This window comes from Euprymna scolopes, chromosome 29 (genome assembly GCF_053919585.1).
Source record: "Euprymna scolopes isolate OS-2025 chromosome 29, ASM5391958v1, whole genome shotgun sequence".
In the NCBI taxonomy this organism is placed as follows: domain Eukaryota; kingdom Metazoa; phylum Mollusca; class Cephalopoda; order Sepiida; family Sepiolidae; genus Euprymna; species Euprymna scolopes.
Genome location: NC_136510.1, coordinates 60,450,607 through 60,472,490, shown reverse-complemented (window position 1 = coordinate 60,472,490; position 21,884 = coordinate 60,450,607). Strand labels below are relative to the sequence as shown.

General features: G+C 33.9%; 1 protein-coding gene across 2 annotated transcripts in view; it reads right to left on the bottom strand.

The window, feature by feature from the left end:
* The window catches only part of LOC145252660 (uncharacterized), a 684,850-nt gene that overhangs the window by 394,862 nt on the left and 268,104 nt on the right, over window positions 1-21,884 (bottom strand). The gene's annotated exons all lie outside the window — the stretch shown is intronic.

Sequence of the window (21,884 nt, the reverse complement as noted above, 5' to 3'; positions counted from 1 at the left end):
GCAGGGCTGTACTGCTAGTATATATATATATATATATATATATATATATATATATATATATATAAGCAAGCACTTAATAAAACATGTTAAAAACACTTAGAAATGAGTTAAAAAAACATATTTAATCTGAAAAGGAAACACTAGATAAGTGGATAGTCCTTAATCAGCGGAGTTTCAAAGAAATACTTTCCTTCTCATCAGAGGGTAGGAATTAACAAAATGCGGGATCGGATTTTGCATGCAAAAGTATTTGATGAAACAACAAGTAAGTTAAAGATCTTACTTGAAAACAAAAAACGTGAAGCAGAGGGAATATGGTGAAGAAAAATGGATAGTCTGGTGGAAGATAAATAATCCAGTGGTGGTAAAATCCAAGTATATAACTTCAAAAAAATTAATTGAATTTCCATTTGTACAAGTAAAATCCCAAAATCCCGTAATTGGAAGAAGATGGTCCATAATAATCCAAAGGCAGAAATCAATGGAAAAATTTCCAAAAATTTGTACAAGGAAAAAAGGAAAGAATTCCAATAATATTAATAAAAGAAAAATAAGATATGCTTTTCATTATACTGCCGAGATATAAATATAAATAAGAAAGTTCAAGGAAGAAAAAAGAGGAGAAAAATGGTGATGGAGTTAAATATAAATAGAGAAATAAATGTCAAACTAACCCAAACAGGAAATGTTAAAGGCGCGAAAAAATATATAGGGCAAAATAATATAGGTCAACTGAAATGTACAGGTCATCACTTAAAAAAAAGTTCAGCAAGAGTTGTTAGAAGACACTAAATGGAAAATAAATAAATCAATCAATCAATAAATAAATAGAAAATAAATAATAAATAAACAATAAATAAATAAATGAAAAAATTAAAAAATAAAAAATAAAATATAAAATAAAAAAATAAAAATATTTAAGGGGAGAAGATGGCCGGTATATGCAAATTCAGGAAAAAGCAAGAAAAAAAGAAAAGAAGTAAACGCATATAGTAAAATATAAGTAAATATATATATACAAGATATGAAAGTGTGGGTAGATTGATATATTAGATAGATAAGAAAGTTTAAAGAATAAAGCAGAAAATGCAGATAAAAAACCGGCCATGCAAAGAAAAGATAAAGAATTAAAATAAAGGAATATTAAATTATAAAGTGTTAAGAAGTAAGTAGAAACCGATAAAGTTAAAGAAAATTTTTTTATATATATCTATATAAAAGGTAAAAGTAATGACTATGTAATTTCAAAATTGCCATAATTAAATTTGGACTTATGTTTACAGAAAGAGATCAGTTCATTTTTAGAATTTACTATATTATTACTTTGAGGGGAAGTAATTATAGTTATAGCTTCGGTTGTGCAGAGGCGACATGACTTAGAGCCTGGAGTATAAGACTTAACTTTTTTTTATGATAGTCCATTTGATTGAGAAGGGGGTATTGTTAGAGTTAAGTTTTTTAATTAAAGTGGTTAGAGAAGTTCCTTGGTTATTATTAGAATTATGGTTGTTAAAAGAAGAAATATGGTTTGCTATTCTTTTCTTAATTAATGTTGAAGTAGCACCGATATATGTATGTACTTTATTAAAAGCTCGAGGTCTGGTATTAATATTAATTTGCTGATTTGTATTAGTTAAATGGTTTGAATTTTGTTCATAGTGTTCAACAAATGGTGGGACAATGTCTGTATGAGGACTATTTTGGAGGGGATAATGAGTGTTGTTAGTGTTAGGATGGCTGTTAAGAGAAATATTATTCTCATTATTATTATTATTATCATTATTACTAGTTGTATGATTGTAGATGGAGGGGCTGCTCGAGTGGTGTATTGGATTAGTAACTATATCAGATGGAGGATGGGAAGAAGAATAACTTGAAGACGAAATATTAGTGTCTGTTATGGGAGGATTGCATGGGAGCTCAGTAATAGTTCAAGAATATATAACATCTTTATGGATGCAATCATTATTAAGTGGGCATAGATGTTTGTTATTGCAATTACAGTTAGTTTTGGGTTTAATTGGGAAAGGGATTTTTTGGCTGATTTAATTTTTTTGTTATTAGATGTTAAGATTCTTTGTGCTGAATTAGGCATTGTTGAATAAGAAATCCTAATTGAATTTTTTTATTGAAAATAGAACTATATCTGTGTGGGTATTTAAAAGAGTTTTGTACAATGTTGAAGAATTCCTTAGGTATATTAGTTTTGACATTTAGGCTAAATGGAGGATTAAACCAAATATTTTTCTTTCCCCTGATGTGACTGGGTGGGTTAGAGGTGTTGTGATTAGTATTTTGGTTTGGATTATAAATGTAGACTGGTTCAATGTTATTGATAGCGGCAGATCTTGTTATTTGAACTGGTTTCTTATGAGTCATATTGTGTGTGATTACAGATTTAAGGCGGCCTGCAGGAGAAGCATAATTGTTGTATTTAATCTTTTCCTTGTGTCCTGAGTTCCATAAGGCATTATTGAAGAAAGTAGCATTTTGATCAAAAGTTTTTTTACCAGCAGAAAGAGCAGAAATTCTTCTAGAGACGGATGGTACTATAGATTTTATAATTGAGTTGGGGTGGTTAGAAGATTTATGAACGTATAAAAGCGTAAGATTAGATTTATGATAGGGTCTATGAGTTTCGGTGCTAAGATTAAGTGTAACATCTAGAAAATTTGAAGTTTTTTGTTTGATTCGATAATTATAGAAAGGCCAAAGTTATTGAAGAAGTTATGTAATTTTTTAATTGTTTTGTTGTACTCTCTTGGCCTGGCTGTTGTAGTAAAAAGGGCATCGTCTCTATAAAGACCCCCTTGGATATGTTTAAAGTGGCATTTAAGTTCTTTCAATAAGAAAAGTCCCGCTAAATCGGTAACTTCTGCAGAGTCAGAAGTACCCATCAAGATGTCAAAATTATCAGGGGTATCCTTTCTAGTCCAAAGCTTATTGTTAAATTGTATAAGGGACTTTCTCGCTAGGACAATTAATTTTATTTCTAAATTAGTTAAGTCAGAATTTCTTTTAGCAAAGATAAGAGCCTTATTTAAAAGCATCGGAGAAATTGATTGATAATTTTGGATGTCAAATGTTATGAAGTTAAGGAGGTGTTTATTTTTAAGGGAGACAAACCAATTAATTACGGAATCTGAATTTAGCCAAAGAGAGAAATTTACTTTTTCTTTAATAGAAGGGATGATTCTATCTAAGATATTTTTACTTAAAGCTCCTAAGTCAGAGTTAGATGGGCAGATCAATCTGATGGAGGGGTTGTCAAAGAAATTAGGTTTATGATCTTTGAGGGAGAATCTAGGAGTAATCGGAGAAATTATTTCAGTGAAGTTATGAATACTCATAGAAGTCAGTAAAAGTTTAGCTTCAGAATTAATGGAATCTAAAGTCTTAGGAGGGACTATTTTATAAGATTTATTAAGTTCTTGATACAAAAGTTTTTTATATGTAGGATAGTCAAGTTTATAATAATTTTTTGTCTTATCAGCAGGGACGAATATATGTTTATTCTTTTTAACTTAAATTATTTATTTTTTGAGTAACCGGATTATTATGGTGTTTTTGTTTCTTAAATTTAATTTTTTTGACTAAATTTAACATGGAATTCTCAAACTCCTCGAGGTAAGGGTGGCATTTGGGGTGGGCAGTGGTTTTTAATCTATAAAATTTGGCAGCAATTCTTTCGAATTTCTTTTGTTCTCTATGAGAGTTCATAGGGAGTTCATTTAATTTATTTTTATTTAGGACTATTATTCTCATCTTTATTAGTTGGTGTTTTTGATCTTTTATTGGTTTTTGCTTATTCACAACGTTTCGGCCAACTATTCCTCTGGCCTTCGTCAGGTGGTAACTGCAACGGATAGGAACTTCGAATCTCCTAACTGCATTCTTAATTCTCGAAGGCCAGAGGAATAGTTGACCGAAACGTTGTGAATAAACAAAACCAATAAAAGATCAAAAACAACTAATAAAGATGAGAATAATAGTCGAAATAAAAATAAATTAATATATAATGCTCATCTCAAAAATGAATTCCAATTAAGGAATAATATATATATATATAGGGAGTTCATTTGTTAAGATTTCTGGGTGAAGTTGGTCTTCAGAGGAAATAGGCGCTTTAAGCTTATTTTTAATGCTTAAGTCATATATATATATATATATATATATATATATATATATATATATATATATATATAATAGGAGTGGTAATTGATAAAAACCTGAAGAAAGTTGTCAATACTGTTGTAGAGCAAATATGCGTTTTATTTTTTTATTACCGTTTTTTCTGTTTAGTCACATTATTGTTTCAGCTACTCGACCGTTTTTGGCCGTCTTGTGGCCTCCTCAGACTTTACAGAAATGTTCATTTATGGAAGAATGAAAGAACGATGTCAGGGGAGGGGTGCGAGAAAAGCAGAGAAAGGAAAAGGGGAAAGGGAGAAAGGTGATAGAGGGTGCTTAGTGGGTCGGCAGTGCTTAAGTTTTGGAGTTCAAGAACATTATGTGGTTGGGGGGGTCTGGGAAGTTCATCTCTGGTGTGACTAAGGACATAGGGATACAAAGAGGGGGGAGGGAGATACGTAGGGGTAAGAAGAGGGGGGTTACTTTAAATTTCGAGTTCTAAGGTTTAATAAGTATTAGGTGGTTGGTGTCTCGTTGGTGAGATGATTTCTTTATAAGTATGTCTTGACCTGTTGGGTGTTCGCTTAGGTTGGGAGGCGGGGGGGGGGGCTACGATTCGGTTTATCTATTTGATTTTTATTTGTTGTTAAGTGCTTTGAGAAGGTTAGCCTGAGCCCGTACGCACAAGCACACACATGCGCACATACACACACACATACACATAAAAAAACGCACATGTATACATGCATCCCCACCTCAACATGCAAACACATGCGCACATACATACATACACATATATACATCCGCATTGCTCCCGTTGACCTCAATTGACCTTAAAATTTTAAGCTGAGTACATGTGTACAAGCACGGATGTGCACATACACACACATACACACAGACACCCATACATCCATGCTCCATGCATGCGCATGCGTGGATGTATGGGTGTGTGTATGTGTTTTTTTTTTTTTTCTTCCTTTGAAGATTGTAATGCTGGGTATGGGGTAGCCAAATCAGCTGCCAACATTACCCCGCTTTTCATTGAAACCAACCGAGAGCTCTTTTTAGTATCCTCGCTCTTCCATTAAGTGCAATTGTCTGGATCTCTTTTGCACTTGGTTCACCAGGAATATTAGTTAGGTAGGACTTAAGGTTCTTCTTCATAAGCCGCGTGGCACCTATTATAACTGGTATGATTAATATCTCCTTAAGATTCCAGTTTCTTTTCATATCATACATAAGACCTTGGTATTTGGTTTGTTTCTCTCTTTCAGCTCTGTTAAGACCGCCATCATTAGGAACACTCACTTCAACCAAGGTTGCAACTCTCTCTGACTTATTCCATATAACTATGTCAGGTTTCATAGCAGCATTTTCAAGGTAGGTGGCTGTAGGGATTACATGGTCATAATGTATGGTATATAAGTCATTTCCAACTGTTCTTTCAGGTTGATGTTCCCAGGACTTGCTGCTACACTGGATGTTTAATTTTTTACAGATGGTCCAGTGGAGGTACTTGCATACTCCATCATGTCTTGCTGTATAGTAGCCATCCCCTAGAAAACTTTGCAACTTGATATCAGATGACCAACACTTTCCAATTCTGTATGGCAGAACCTGCATTTATTGTTATTACTGATCCCTGCCATCTTCTTGAATGCATTGGTCATCAATCCCTGGTCTTGAGCAGCCATTATGACCCTTTCCTGATTGTGGTGGAGGGCTCCCCTTTTGAGCCAGTCCAAGGAACCTTTTTTTATCTATGTATTCCTGAGAGAATTCCCCCCCCCAAAATACTTTGCACGCTGATGTTGCTCCCATTCTCTAAGGTTCATCTGTTGAAAGGTCTCGGTATATTTCTACCGGCTCTTTCTTGCTATTTCTGTGGCACACTTGTTTGGTGTTTCGTCCTCATCTGAGAGACAGCCCTAACCAAAATGCTTGGCCAGCTGGGTGACTGATGTTGTTCTGCTGGCTCTTGTCTCTTGATGTTCGTATACTATTGAGAGGGGGTCATTCTAGGAACTTCTCAGATACTGACCGGTGCTTACAATAGTTGATGATTGATCTCTGAGAGTCCCAGACCTCCTTCTCCCCTGGGCAAATACAGCCTTGGTAGACACTGATTTCTATATATTATTTTATGAAGCGTTAGTAGCTTCCGTGTCTTTACATCTAACCGGTTGATGTATTTTTGTGGCCAGTCGATGATACCAGAGCTGTATGTTATTACTGGCATAGCAAGCTGGTTGATGGCAGTAATTTTATTTTTATTGGTGAGCTGGGTTTTGCATATTTTCCTCACATGGCGTACATATTCTTTACTAATCTTCTCATCTTGACATGCTGTATGTTCTCGTTTTCCTCAATGCCAAGGTACTTGTAAGGCTCATGCTCTTCTAGATCCCTGATGTCGATGTTTTCATTAAGCTACATATTTTCTGTGTGGGTCTTCTTCCCAATTCTGAGTGTACACTTGGTACATTTATCCAGGCCAAACTCCATTCCGATGTCACTGGAGAATGTGTGTACTATCTGCAGAAGATGGTGCAGAACGGTGTCAGAGCTAGCATACAGCTTAAGATCATCCATGAAAAGCAGATGATTTATTCTCTTCCTTGGATCTCGATGGCGTTCTTGACTCAAATTGTAGGCGCTCGGATTCTTATTCAGGAGCTTGCTTAGTGGGTCTATTGTCATACAGAAGCTGTCACCTTGGAATATTCCCCTCTTTATTTTTACTTCAGGGATGGTGGTCTTTCCTCCATTGTGATTTAATGATATTGTGGTTCTCCACATCTGAAGGTGAGCAGCCAGTGTTTGTCTAATTACCGGGTGGATTTTGTATAACTCAAGGCACCGAAGTAGCCATGAGTGTGGCACGCTGTCAAATGCCTTCTGGTAATCAATCCATGCCATGCTCAGGTTTTTGTGTCTCTTCCTACAGTCTTCTAGGATGGTCTTGGTACCAAGGCATTTCCTTCCGCACCCTGTCTGCTCTTTTTCAAGGTAGGTCCCAGAATATAGGTGGTCATATATACTATCAGACCAGTGAAAAGCTTGTAGGTAGTTGTAAGACAGCATATTGGCCTGTGTTTATTTGGCCGTTGTGTCTCCTTGGTCCTGGGTATGAGGCTGGTGTCCCCCTCTGTCAGCCAGGGTGGTGTTGCTTCTTCATCTCTTAGCATCCTGCTGATGCAATCACTGTAGTGGTGGTGGAGTGTAGTCAATTGCTTCAGCCAAACATTTTGGACATTGTCGATGCCAGGTGCTTTGTGGTTGGATAATTGTGCCAGTTTTCTTGTTATCATACCAGGAGTTATGACTGGTTCTGGCATTTGAGGCTTGGTTTCATTGAGCCTAATAATATCTTTAATCCACTGGGCCTCTTGATTATATTGTGTGTGTATGTGCGCATCCTTGTTTGTACACATGTACTCAACTTAACACTTTAAGGTCAATTGAGGTCTACGGGAGCAATGCGGATGTATATATGTGTATGTATGTATGTGTGCATGTGTTTACATGTTGAGGTGGGGATGTATGTATACATGTGCGTTTTTTTATGTGTGTATCTGTGTGTGTAGGTGCGCATGTGTGTGCTTGTGCGTACGGGCTCAGGCTAACCTTCTCAAAGCACTTAACAACAAATAAAAATCAAATGGATAAACCGAATCGTAGCCCCCCCCCCGCCTCCCAACCTAAGCGAACACCTAACAGGTCAAGACATACTTATCAAGAAATCATCTCACCAACGAGACACCAACCACCTAATACTTACCGTTACCTTAGCACTCGAAATTTAAAGTAACCCCCCTCTTCTTACCCCTACATATCTCCCTCCCCCCTCTATGTATCCCTATGTCCTTAGCCACACCAGAAACGAACTTCCCAGACCCCCCCGCGCCACCACATAATGTTCTTGAACTCCAAAACTTAAGCACTGCCGACCCACCAAGCACACCCCCTCTCACCTTTCTCCCTTTCCCCTTTTCCTTTCTCTGCTTTTCTCGCACCCCTCCTCTGACATCGTTATTTCATTCTTCCGTAAATTAACATTTCTGTAAAGTCTGAGGAGGCTACAAGACGACCAAAAACGGTCGAGTAGCTGAAACAATAATGTAACTAAACAGAAAAAACGGTAAAAAGATAAAACGTATATATATATATATATATATATATATATATATATATATACACGTCTATAAATTTATTTTTCTTTTGTGTGTATTGATATTCATATTAAAAACCCTCTTTTCTATTTATATATAAAAGAAAATACATTTTTTTTATACATGGGTTGTGGAATTGCATTCATGAACAAAAGATCTAGCTAATTTGCATATTCTTTCAAACATTCATTTTAATTAATTCCCTAATAGTTGCTTCGGTTTTCTAATGGGATGATCATCTTTAGTAAACTATTACGTGTAATTATATTCATGCAGATATTCTACATGATTTATACTTGCATAATATTTGCGTAAAAAGTTTATAATAAACACAAAATTGTTCCCATATATATTTATGTATCTATCTATATATCTATAAAAGTTAACATGTCTGTCTGTCTGTCTGTGTGTCTGTGTACATTTCCCTACAAAATAACTCTGTCAATTTTAAGTCTACAGACTCGAAATTTGATATATAGGGTACTGAGATTTGGGAAAACTTTGTAATCCATTTTCGGCCAGAAATTTTGCTGTTAAGGGGTCAAAGTTCAACGATTTAACTCTTGAGAACTCTACCAAACTCCTCCGCCAATTTTGGGCCGAAACACTTGAAATTTTAGATATAGGTTCCTTGGACAGGGATCTAACTTAACATGATTTAAGCCCAAAACAATAAATGTTAAGGGGTCAAAGTTAAAAAAAAAATTTACCTCTACGGTCGCTACCAAATTACTCAGACAATTTCTGGTCTAAACATTTGAAATTTTACATAAAGGGTATTCAGAGATAGGGCAAGCTTTTTAATCGGTTTCAGTCGAAAATTTGAGCTATCAATATATAAATCTATGTTTGCATGTTTGCCTAAAACTTTCGACAGAAGCGACGGATTTTCACAAGATCAGTATCGTTTGAAGCTCGACTTTTCTAACGAAAAATATAAAAAAATTGGCTGAAACCATTAATTTCTTCACCTTCAACTGGGCATTTTTTTACAGAGAGGGGTCGCTTTTTTCGCCGATATTTTCAAAAGTCATCACCTCTTTTCGATTGTCCAACCTTAATTTAAACCTACGTTACTTCCGATTTTACGGTGGTCGTAACAGCCAAGACGTCATGTTTTTTTCCTGTTCTTTTCCTTCTTCGCGGTACAGGTTCGAGCCTACCTTCCTGCTACCACTTTTTTTTTTTTGCTCAACACACACTTCCAAACACCCGGGCAATGCCAGGCATCCATGCTAATATATATATATAAGCATTGTAAGGAGTTTACATGGATCAATCAACGTTTCAACATTTCCATGTCTCATCAGGACACTAAATGAACCATAAAACAACTTTAGAATGAAATTTTCCCAACTAATTCGTTCATTAATTAATTATAATTGAGTGCGACCTAGACGTGTACATTGTAATGAGCTTTCTTCTAAATCAAGTCAGTGAACTCTGACCAGAAAAAGGAATTCAGCTGAGGTAGGGTGACCAGTTGTTGAGCCGAGGAGTAGACGACACCAGCATTGGCAGTGGCAGCAGCAAATCAAATTGCAATTTTCAAGTTTTTAAAGTATTTTTTTTTTTACTTGCGTTCATCTCCAACAAGGCACATCGCCACTTGGATGTAAGGGGCTACTATTTGGGACCATGCCTAAGAAAGGTTTACAAGATGTTGGTTTACATTACATTTAAACTACTGTATATCATTACAGTCAGAGAAGCAGGTATCAGGAAGGGAATTCCAAAGTCTAGCTGTTCGACGGAAGAAACTATTTGAGTAGAAAGCTTTCTGGCATTTGGGGACCTCAACAGTGAAGGGGTGTCATTTTGTTGCTAAGCGGGTTTGTTGGGGATATGCACGTCGAGGGGGCACAAATGCAACAAGTTCATCAAAACACAATCCATTTAAATAGTTGTAAAACAGGCACAGAGATGTCTAGATAGTCCTATTGTCTAAGAACGATCCAATATTTAGTATACGTCCAGTTTTACCGTATGATTTAATTTTCATTAGCAGCCCTCTGCGCCATACTTTGTCAAAGGCCTTGGCTATATCAAGGGCTATAGCTCTGCCTTCATCTGCATCTAATGCATGGCATATGCATTCAGCTATGACTGTTAAAACATCTGCAGTAGAACGACATTTCCTTAATCCATATTGTTTGTCAGATAGATTTGCTTTTGCAAGATGGTGGACTAGTGCTTAATTATTTAAGGTCTCAAAGATTTTAACAAAGAAGGGAAGGAATCTGATACAGCAATGATTAAGTTCTTTCACCATAATTCTTGGTCACTGGTACCACAGAGGTTATCTTCCAGCTATTGGGGAATCAAGATTCAGCAAGTTATTTAATGTACAGCTTGGAAAGTACAGGGGCTAGCTCAACTGAGCATTTCTTGATTAGTATAGTAGGAATGAGATCAAGCGCACACACCTAAGAGGTGTCTAAGTTTTTATGATATTGCGGATATGAGAAAGAATAATTTTCACATCATCATGTGTGGCTTCAGTCAGCATAGGAAAATTAAGGAGGGAGTCGTTTGTTGACTCTAAGGTGGAGTTAGAGGCGAATCGCTGGGTAAGCAGTCCGCCTTCTTGGTAGCTTGGTGACCTTCTGATTGTTGGATAATGGAAGAACTTCTTATTGCCCTTTATTCATTACATTATTTTAGATACTAGAATGTGATTTAATCTTTCACACCCCTTGTTGCTTTGTTTCATTCATCTGACTCCAGTTTCGCTCTGATTCCTGCAACTTCCAGCACCTCATGCTTCAGCATTTTTTAGTGGCTTCTTTTAGCAATACCTGCTCCAGCTCCTTGCATCAGTGGTTTCTGTTTCAGTGTCTGTTGACTTCCGGCTATGTTTCAGTACCCAATAGCATCCGGCACCCCGTTCTAGTGTCTATCAACGTCCGGCCTTCTTTTTCAATGACCACTGATGATGGCTCCAGGATCCAGCTTCCATTTTTGCAAACTCTGTTCCTGTCGATCCAGCCTTTGGCTATGTTCACAAGGACTGAACCTACTTGATGCATCTCATCACACCTCAAGGACGTCAACGTCAATTTCCTTGTGATATTATCTTATGCTATCCAAGATCCAGTTTCTGTACCTCCAGCTATCCAGTTTTTTACAACCCTGTCCATCCTGTCCAAGTAAAATATTTCTTGTTTCTCCAACCCTCATGCTTCTAGAATCTTCATTTCATTTCTTCTACCGTTTTCCTCTTATATTTATAATAGAATAAATATGTTTCTTTTATAACTGTTCATCTGCATTTGTCCCCCCTTCTTTGCCATTTGTCATGCCTATGTTTATTTTCTTAGTTGTATGGTTGATCAGCACCCAACCTATTGACCTCAACCTACTTATGTGTCTACAACTTTTATATAGCATATAGTAAAATCAATATATAAAATAAGCATATAATAATTATAATTTTAGTTTCTTTGATTTATTTATATTTGCAAATATATGCTCTCTCCTCTGTTCACATATGTTACTAGGCTGACAAGACGATAGCATGATGAATTACACTAACCTCCAAATGAGAAGTTAATGCTGGAGAGGATGACTAATGCACCTCACCCTCCAAAAAATAGCACCCTCCAAAAAATAGAAGTTAATAATACCTGAGAGAATGATATTACAACAGAATAGATAACACTCTCTCCTTCAAAAATAGGAAAAGGTAATCCTGAGAAGATGGTATCACGAAGAACGAATATATACCCCCCTCCTCAACACACTTACCAAGATAGGAGGAAATGCTTGAAAGGAATGTATCATGATGAATGCATAAACCACTGCAATGTTAATTTATTAGGTGAAAAAATCTTTTGTATTTATTCATTTAGATAATATTAATGGCAAATTTCATTGTTCATGTAAAATGTCGAAATGCTTTCCTAGTCGAATACTGATTTGAATAAGTTAGTTAGAAGAAGCAAAAATAGACTTTATATTTTGTCATATGTAAAGCGGCTAGGTCAATCAGGCCATAAACTAGTCATGGCCTAGTTGAACTAGGCTTCTTAAACTAGTTCTTGCTGAAGATATGAGATTTCCAGACAAAACTACAATTACTCATCCAGCAGGTTATAGTTTGGGTTATTACCATAGTAAGTAGTGAGTTAGCTTGAAAACTAAAATCAGTTCTTCTCTATCAAATATGCTCAGCGTCTCACACCAAGATGAAGAAGCATTTAGGAGAGAAAGAAATCTATCTATCTATTGTAAGTATAGAACTAGCGATTTGAGGCTATTGAACATTATGAGTTGGCAAGTAGTAGCCTCAGAAAAGTTTCCACTGAAGTCATGAACTCTGATGGGGATGAGCCAAAGAAAGTTTCTAAGCATGGCTTGGATAAATACAGTGAAAAAGTCAAGCATACTGATGCACTTTGAAATTTACTTGAGAGATTTGCAAGGAATTTTGAGAACAGTTTGAGGAGCGCTTCATTCAACTGCCTAACTTTCCAACCCAGGAGTTTGGCAACTATTTGTTTAATTCTTCCTGCCTCGATATGGTTAGAGCAGTTGAATGTATAGAAATAAAATGCACTGTTATATATTAGTTATATATAACAAAACCTGTTGCACAAAAGGGAAAAACAAAACCTCTTTTATAACAACTAGCAGGAGTCGTTTCTCAGCATTACCCGACACGATAACAGAAATGTTAATAAATAATGTTTTGAATCCCCCCATCCAAGAAACAAATTAAAATCTGGCTCATCATAGTATGTCACATACACTAGCATAGCGAAGAGGAGGCTGGAGAGGGGGACGGTCCGTTCTGGGTGACAGCCATAGGGGGTGAAAAAATCCCCCCCCCCAAAGAAATTTTTCAGCCAGGCTAAGGTGCGAAAATAGTCGGAAATAGAATTTATTTACTATATATTATGTAATTTTTAAGTTTTAGTTTAAAAAAATCTTTTTTAGAATATTACAAATTCTTAAATAAAATGAATTAATCATTGAAAAATCTTTTTGCCTATTTTTATTGAAAACTCTAAACCCTGTACTTTTGAAATCATTTGATAATATTCATTTCATTTTTAACTGTGAAAAAAATAGAAGAAAAGGATTATATATATATATATATATATATATATATATATATATTTCCTCGTGTGAAAGAGCAGGACACAATATGTTTTAAATAATAATAATATTAGAATAACAATAACAAAGACTTTTGCTGGCGAGGACTACTATTGACCGTAACCATTTATACAATCCTTTTCAAATTTTCATCTCTATTTTTCTCGTTATGTACTGAATATTTGTTAATGAAACCTATATGAAATATGTTTCTTATTAAATTTTTAAGATTTTCTATTCTGAAAGAAGTTTAAAAAATTTAATCTAAAAAAGTTATTTTAAAGTTATTGTTAAAAAAATTCAGATTTTCTCATTATTCAGACCAGTATTACAAAGAGGAGGTTGAAAAAATGATGTCTGGTGTGAGAAGAAATACAAACTGAAACAGAATATTCAGACCTGTAATAATACAAAGAGGGGGTTGCAAAAATGAGTTGCGGTGTGAGGAGAAATACAAACTGAAACAGAGAATATTCAGACCTGTAATGATAAAAAGAGGGGATTGCAAAAATGAGTTGTGGTGTGAGGAGAAATACAAACTGAAATAGATAAAAGGAGAGTTTTAAAATATAATCTTAAAAAGATAAGATACAAGTTAGAAAAGCATTTCATCCAAGGCATGAAAATTGTTAAACAAAATGTTTTTACTATAGGCTTTAAAAATAAAGGTACAAGATTCAATTTGTAATTTATTTATCTTCAAAGTGCACTTTTATAAATTTTACAAAGTAAGGTATAAAAATTTAATTAAAATTGAATAAAAAAATTACCTTGGATTTATTTTATGCAATGTACATTCTCTTGCAATTTAAAAACATTATCTTTCATCTAGCAATTAATGATATAGATAGAAAATCTTTAATGATTTTTTTTAAAGTGCAACAGAATGTACATTACATAAAATAAATCCAAGATAATTTTTGATTCAATTTAAATTAAATTTTTATACTTTACTTTGTAAAATTTATAAAAGTTCACTTTTAAGATAAATGAATTTCAAATAGAATTTTGTATCTTTATTTTTAAAGCCAATAGTAAAAACATTTTGTTTAACAATTTTCATGCCTTGGATGAAATGCTTTTCTAACTTGTATATATATATATATATATATATATATATATATATATATATATATATATTTATGTGTATATATACAATGTACATATATGTATATGATTATATATATACATATTTATATATATATATATATATATGTATATATATGAATGGAAATGTATAAAAAGGAATACGAAAAGTATAAAAGCTTATAATTTTTCTTTATTCGTTTTCAATTGGTGACGTGCAGGAATACAAAATAATATTATGAAAAAAAATTAAACAACTTTTTTTACAGGTACATAATTTTCCACCGATCTTTTAGCCTTCATCGGTGTAGTGAAAGTATATATACAATGTATGTATATGTGTATATATATATATATATATATATATATAACCATATTTATACATGTATATATATATATATATATGTATATATATACAATGTACATATATATATGTGTATATATATGTATATATATTTATACATATATATGTACATATATACATATACATCTATATATATACAAGCGAAAATGTATGTATGTATGTATGTATGTATGTGTGTATTTTTGTATGTCTGCTAAAAACTTTTGACAGACAGAACAAAAATTCACAAATTTGGTCTCATATGAAAGTCCCACCCTCCGGACGACAAATATCGAATGTTGCGCCGAAAGGTCCAATCTAAGTTACTCAGCTGACCCTTTTTCTACAGGGAGGGGGGGAAGTGACATTTTAACAATATTTATACGTAATTTAATAAACGCCGAGTCATGTCACGTGACCTTGATGTAAGCAAGCTGTAATGGCGATATGTATAAGAAACCATTGATTAGAGAGAGTTTGTTATCCGTAAAAAAGACGACTATCATACACATCAAAATACAAAAAATTAACGTTACCAAAACGTTGCCAAAGTTATTAGCAGGTTTAAAAATTGTTAGATACGATAGTTAAACGAAAAATAACAAGCCAAAAATGTGAAGTAAAAAAAAGAATATGCTTACAAAAAATATTAACGATCGATGTTTTTGCAAAAAAAACAAAACAAAAAAACGCCATTTTCTTTTTTAGTAACACTCATTAGAGTAAGGAAGACGAAGTGAGAGAGAGAGAGGATAGAGAGATAGAGATAGAGACACACACAAACACAGGGAGAGAGAGAGAGAGAGAAAGAGAGAGAGAGATGTCTAGACAGGAAACGAGATTTAAAGACCAAGTAAAAAAAAAGACGCATGTATATATTTTTCGTATATTAACTAATTCTATTTAGAGAGAGGAAGGTGGCAGGCATAATATGAGTACTAACTCATATTATGCCTGGGAGGGCGGCAAAAAATGAAACCGCTTTATTTCTAAGAACAGATACTACACTTTGATCCTAGCCAAAAGACCAAGTAAAAAAAAACATGCGTATTGGATAAAATTGGTGCATATGTACGAGCAAAATACCCAGCGTCGCCCTGAATTGTATGACATAGCACTAGCACGACATATATACTAGCTGATTACCCGGCATGGCATGGGATTGGATAAAATTCATCGAATTTTTCCTAGCAGAACACTCGGCTCGGCAATGCCTGGGATTGGAAAAAATTGGTTGATATATGTATAAGCCAAATGGCCAGCGTCGCCCGGGATAGATTACATAGGTGGATATTTTTACTAGCAAAATACCCGGCATAGCCCAGGATTGGATAAATTAGGTGTATATGCACTAGCAGTACAGCCGGCGTCGCCCGGGATTGTATAACATAGGTGGATGTGTACTAGCAGAATACCAAGCGTCGCCTGGGATTGTATAACGTAGGTAAAGTATAGGTCCGATTCGACAATTTAGAAGGTGCTTGTTCAGTCTAGGTCTGATTTGAAAAATTTTGATGGTGCTTGTGTATTATAGGTCCGATTTGAAAATTTTAAAGGTGCTTGTGCATTATAAGCCGATTTGACAGTTTTGAAGGTGCTTGTGCAGTATAGGTCCCATTTGAAAATTTTGAAGGTGCTTGTGCAGTATATGTCCAATTTGAAAAATTTCGAAGGAGCTTGTGCAGTATAGGTCCAATGTGAAAATTTTGGAAGTGCTTGTGCAGTATATGTCTGATTTGAAAAATTTAGAAGGTGCTTGCGCAGTATATATGTTATAATATGCCAGTGACTTCCCTTGGATGTAGCTTCATTGTTGAATTCCATTAGATTAATATACAATCATTGTTACAATATGCAAGTGACCTCCCTTGAGTGTAGCATTATTGTCGAATTCCATTAGATTAATATACAATCATTGTTATAATATGCAAGTGACATCCCTTGGGTGTAGCTTCATTGTCGAATTTATTTAGATTAATATACAATCGTTGTTATAATATGCAAGTGGCCTCCTTGGATGTAGCTTCATTGTCGAATTACATTAAATTAATATACAATCAGTTATACTATGAAAGTTACCTCCCTTGACTGTAGCTACATTGTCAAATTCCATTAGATTAATATACTGTCATTGCTATAACATGTGGTGACCTCCCTTGGATGTAGCTTCATTGTCGAATTCATTTGGATTAATATACAATCATTGTTATAATATGCGATTGACCTCTCTTGGATGTAGCATCATTGTCGAATTCCATTAGATTGATATACAATCATTGTCATAACATACAAGTGACCTCTCTTGAATGTAGCGTCATTGTTGTATACCATAAGGCTAATACACCATAATTGGTATAATATGCAAGTGACCTCCATTGAGTGTAGCTTCATTCTAGATATCCATTATATTAATATATGATTATTGTCATAATATGCAAGTGATCTCCCTCGGATGTAGCTTCATTGTCGAATTCATTTAGAATAATATACAATCATTCTTACAACATGCGAGTGACCTCCCTTTGATGTAACTTCATTGTCGACTACCATTAGATTAATATACAATCATTGTTATAATATGCAAGTGACCTCCCTTGGATGTAGCCTCATTGTCGAATACCATTAGATTAATATACATTCATTGCCATTATATGTAAGTGACCTCCCTTGGATGTAGCTTCATTCTAGATATCCATTATATCAATATATAATTATTGTCATAATATGCAAGTGATCTCCCTCGGATGTAGTTTCATTCTCGAATACCATTAGATTAATATACATTCATTGTCATAATATGTAAGTGACTTCCCTTGGATGTAGTTTCATTCTCGAATACCATTAGATTAATATACACTCATTGTTATAATATGCAAGTGACCTCACTTGGATGTAGATTCACTGTCAGATTCCTATAGTATTATATACAATCATTGTTATAATATGCAAGTGACCTCCCTTGGATGTAGCTTTATTGTCGAATACCTTTAGAATAATATACAATCATTTTTATGATATGCGAGTGACCTCATTTGGGTGTAGAATTTCATTAGATTAATATACAATCATTATCATAATATGTAAGTGAATTATCTTGGATGAAGCTTCGTTGTGGAATACCATTGGATTAATATACAATCATTGTCATGATATGTAAGTGACCTCCCTTCGATATAGCTTCATTGCCAAATACCATTAGATAATTATAAAATAATTGTTATGATATGTAAGTTACCTCCCTTGGATGTAGCTACATAGTCAAATACTATTAGATTAATATACAATCATTATAATATGCAAGTGACCTCCCTTGGGTGTAGCCTCATTGTCGAAGTCCATTAAATGAATATACAATAATTATCATAATATGTAAGTGACCTCCCTTGTGTGTAGATTCATTGGTGAATACCATTAGAATAATATACAATCATTGTGATGATATGTAAGTGACCTCCCTTGGATGTAGCTTCGTTGTGGAATACCATTAGATTAATATCCTATTATTCTCATAATATGCAAGTGACCTCCCTTGGATGTAGCTTCATTGTCGAATACCATTAGATTAATAGACAATTATTGTCATAATATGTAAGTGACCTCCATTGAGTGTAGCTTTATTCTAGCATTCCATTATATTAATATACAATTATTTTCATAATAGGCAAATGATCTTCCTTGGATGTAGCTTCATTCTCGAATACCATTAGATTAAAATACAATCATTGTTGTAATATGCAAGTTACCTCCCTTGGATGTATCTTCATTCTCGAATACCATTAGATTAATATAAAATCATTGTTATAATATGCAAGTGACCTCCCTTGGATGTAGCCTCATTGTCGAATACCATTAGATTAATAAGCAATCAATGTAATATTATGCCAGTGAACGCTCTTGGATATGGCTTCATAGCTGGATATTTGTACTAGCATAATACCCAGTGTTGCCGAGGATTGTATAAGAAAGGTGGGTATATGTACTAGCAAAATACTTGACGTTGCCTGGGATTGGATGTAATAGATGGGATGTTTCCTAGGAGAATACCTGGGATCGGATCAGATAGGTGGATATTTGTGCTAACAGAATACCCCATATAGGAAGATGGTGCGATTATGTCGTAAAATCATGAAAAGTTATTGTCCAAATTAGTAACATATCCAAGAATTGTGAAAAATGATGAAATGCGAGTTATATTTTGGTGTATTTGTAATGAAATAACACGCCAGACAATGTCACAAAGTAATTATTTTAGCAAAAGGAAATATGTGGTTAAATTATGAAATCGATTGTCGAAATTAGTAACATATCAAAGAATTATGAAAAGTGATTAACTGTAAGTTATTGGATTAGTGTGTTTATAATGAAATGAAAAGCCCAGATATAGTCTTAAAGTTAATATTTTAGTAAGAGGTGGTCGATTATGTGAGTTACATCATTAAAAATGATTGTAGAAATTAGTAACATATCCAAGAAAAGTGAAAAAGGATGAAATGTGAGTTATGTGATTGGTGTGTTTGTAATGAAATTATCAGCACAGACAATGTCTCAAATGTATTAATTTTAGCAAGAGGAAGGGGATTATGTGGGTTAACTCATGAAACATGATTGTCGAAATTAGTAACATATCCAAGAATTATGAAAAATGATGAAATATTAGTTATTTGATGTGTATGTTTGTAATGAAATAAACACCCTAGACAATGTCGCATGGTTGTTATTTTAGTAAGAGAGGGGCGATTATGTGTGTTAAATCATGGAAAATGATTGTCGAGATTAGTAACATATCCAAGAATTATGAAAAATGATAAAATGTGAGTTATTTGATTGGTGTGTTTATCATGAAATAACCAGAGAAATGTCTCAAAGTTATTATTTTAGCAAGAGGAGAGGGGATTATGTGGGTTAAATCATGAAAAACGATTGTCGAAATTAGTATCATATCCAAGAATTATGAAAAGTTATTAAATGTAAATTATTTGATTGGTGTGTTTATAATGAAATAAACAGACCAGATATTGTCTCAAAGATAGTATTTTAGTAAGAGAGGGCCGATTATGTGGGTTAAATCATAAAAAATGATTGTCGAAATTAGTAACATATCCAAGAATTATGAAAAATGATTAAATGTGAGTTATTTGATTGGTGTGTTCGTAATGAAATAGACAGGCTAGAAGATGTATCAAAGTTGTTGTTTTTTTGTAAGAGGAAGGGGATCGTGTCGGTTAAAGAGAGCAGCGATTATTTGGGTTACTTCATTAAAAATAATTGTCGAAAGTAGTAACATATCCAAGAATTATGAAAAATGATCAAATGTGAGTAACTTGATAGGTGTGTTTGTAATAAAAAAAAAACAGCCATACAATGCCTGAAAGTTATTATTTTAGTGATGGGATGTGGCGATAATGTGGATTAACTCATGAAAAATTATTGTCGAAATTAGTAACATATCCAAGAATTATGAAAAATGAAGTTTTAGTTATTTGATTGGTGTGTTTATAATGAAATAAACAGCCCAGTCAATGTAGTAACTTTATTATTTTAGTAAGAATTGGGCGATTAGATGTTCACACTCATTAAATTTGATTGTCGAAATTTATAACATATCCAAGAATTATAAAAAATGATGAAATGTGGAGTAGTTTATTGATGTGTTTTTAATGAAATAAACAGCCCAGAAACGTCTCAAAGGTATTATTTTAGTAAGAGAAGACGGATTATGTGATTGAACTCAGAAAAAATGATGTTTGAAATTAGCAACATATCCGAAAATTATGAGAAATGATGAAATGTGAGTTATTTGATTGGTGTATTTGTAATGAAGTAGACAGACCAGACAATGTATGGAAGTTATTATTTTAGTAAGAGGTCACAATTATTTTCGTTACTTCATTAAAAATAAGTGTCGAAATTAGTAACATATCCAAGAATTATAAAATATGATATAATGTGAGTTACTTCTTTGGTGGGTTTGTAATGAAATAACCAGCCATACCATGTCCAAAGTTTATTTTAGTGATAGAAGGGGGCGATAATGTGGATTTACTCATGAAAAGTGATAGTCGAAATTAGTAATATACCATAGCCTATGTATCAAAGGTTTTATTTTAGTAAGAGTGGCGGCGATAATGTAAGTTAAATCATGTGACATGGTTGTTGAAATTAGTAACATATCCAAAAATTATAAAAAATGATGAAATTTGAGTTATTTGGATGATGTGTTTGTAATGAAAAACCAGTCAATGTCTCAAAGTTATTATTTTAGACAGGTGAGCGATAATGTGGGTTAAAATGTCGAAATGTGTAACAATCCAAGAATTATGGGATTTAACGAGATAAGTCCACATATATACTTACAGATTAACTGAAGTCACCCTGGATTCAATGAGATACATGCAAATGTATGCAAGCAGAATACACGGTCGCCTGTGATGTAATGATATAGATGCAAATATATACTAGCAGAATACTTGGCATTGCCTTGGATTAAATTAGATTGATTGAAATATATACTAACAGAATACCTTGCATAACACAGGATTTAATGAGATTGATTGAGATATATATTAGCAAAACACCCACCGTTGCCCGGGATTGAATGCAAAGGATTGAAGGCAAGAATATATATTAGTAAAATGCCTGGCATCGCTTGGGATTTGAATGGGATAAATGTGTAGTACATTACCCGTCCTTTCATATACATGCTATAAATGACCTACCCTAGGTAAGATACAATTATTTCATATGCGTAATACCCATCTTATGTAGGTAAAATATGCTCTTGGTTCGAAATAACAAGTGATACATAAACATATATAAGTCTATATATATAAAAGCGAAAATGTGTGTATGTATGTTTGTATGTATGTATGTATGTGTGTTTGTGTGTTCGCTAAAAACATTCGACAGACATGACGAAAATTCACAAATTTGGTATCATATTGAAGCTCCATCCTTCGCTCGAAAAATATCGAAAAATTGACCAAAAACGTTCATTTTTTCACCCAGAAATCGACAATTTTCGACAGGGGGGGTCAACAAAAACGGTCCTCTCG